This window comes from Vicugna pacos, unplaced genomic scaffold, assembly GCF_048564905.1.
Source record: "Vicugna pacos unplaced genomic scaffold, VicPac4 scaffold_8, whole genome shotgun sequence".
Classification (NCBI taxonomy): domain Eukaryota; kingdom Metazoa; phylum Chordata; class Mammalia; order Artiodactyla; family Camelidae; genus Vicugna; species Vicugna pacos.
In genome coordinates this window covers 432,647-433,836 of record NW_027328729.1, presented here as the reverse complement: position 1 = coordinate 433,836, position 1,190 = coordinate 432,647, and the positions used below count along the sequence as shown (strand labels likewise).

At 47.7% G+C, this 1,190-nt stretch overlaps 1 non-coding gene across 1 annotated transcript; it reads right to left on the bottom strand.

The window, feature by feature from the left end:
- Positions 1–820: 820 nt before the first annotated feature.
- On the bottom strand, positions 821–929 carry LOC140692530 (U6 spliceosomal RNA). Its single transcript, XR_012068098.1, has one exon. It is a non-coding gene; the product is annotated as a U6 spliceosomal RNA (small nuclear RNA).
- Between the last annotated feature and the right edge of the window lie 261 nt (positions 930–1,190).

The following is a 1,190-nucleotide window of genomic DNA, read 5'->3' as shown; positions in this document are numbered from 1 at the left end:
AGAAGTCTGTCATCGTGATGTGGGAGGTATTCTTCGAGGGACCTATCTGACTAAGTGCTTGACGGCCTTTTGGACTTTGAACCAACTTGGAGATAGGAACTAGGATGAGAGGGCCCCCGAAATAGCTCAGCAAACTCTTCTCCACCCTTAGAAGAGAGACAGACAGATAGACAGACAGACAGAGAAAGAGAGAGAGAGAGAGAGAGACAGACAGACAGACAGACAGACAGACAGTGTGTGTGTGTGTGTGTGTGTGTGTGTGTGTGTGTGTGTGTGTGTGTGTGTCTGTCTGTCTGCCTGCCTGTCTGTCTGTCTGACGGTCTGTCGGTCTGTCTGCCTGCTTATTGTAGGAACTCTCTGTCAATGGAAGTATAGTTGACTTACAATGTTGTGTTCATTTATGACGTACGGCATAGTGATTCACTTATTCACACACACACACACACACACACACACACACACACGTATACTTTTTCAGGATAGGTTATTACAAGCTATTGAACATAGTTCCCTGTGCTAGACAGTAGGACCTACTTGTGTACCTAGTTTGTATAGGGTGGTTTATATCTGCTAATCCCAAACTCCTGATTTATCCCTCCGCCTTACCCCGTTCCTCCACCCTACCCTGTCCCCTGTGTTAACCATCGGTTTCTTTTCCATGTCTGCGAGTCCAGTCTGTTTCTGTTTTGTAAATAGGTTCCTTGGAGTCTTTTTAAAATGGAGTTATTTATGTATGGATGGGTGTCTTGACTTACTTTCAGATCCCACCTAGAAGTGATGGCATAGGATATCTGTCTTTCCCTGGGTGACTGACTTCACTAAAACTATGGAACGCTTCACGCATGGGCGTGTGTCGTCCACGTTCAGGGGCCGTGCTGATCTTCTCTGGATGGTTCCCATGTTAGTCTATGTCCTGTGGCAGCAAGTGCTTTCCTTAGGGTTTTTGTCTCAACCTGAAAGCCAGCCCGGAGACTGAAGGTCTTCTAGTTGCCTCCACTATCTGCCTAGGACCCTCTCCACGAATGTTTCCCATTTTCTCTCACCCTTTTGCCTTGGCATCATTGAGTACGAAAACGCTCCGTCTCCTGAAGCCTTGCAGACTGAAGCTGGACAACGGGAGGTAAACGTCAGAGAAATGGCCACAACAGCTCCTGTGGAAACCATCCTCGGGCCTGTTTTCGGGGGAGCCG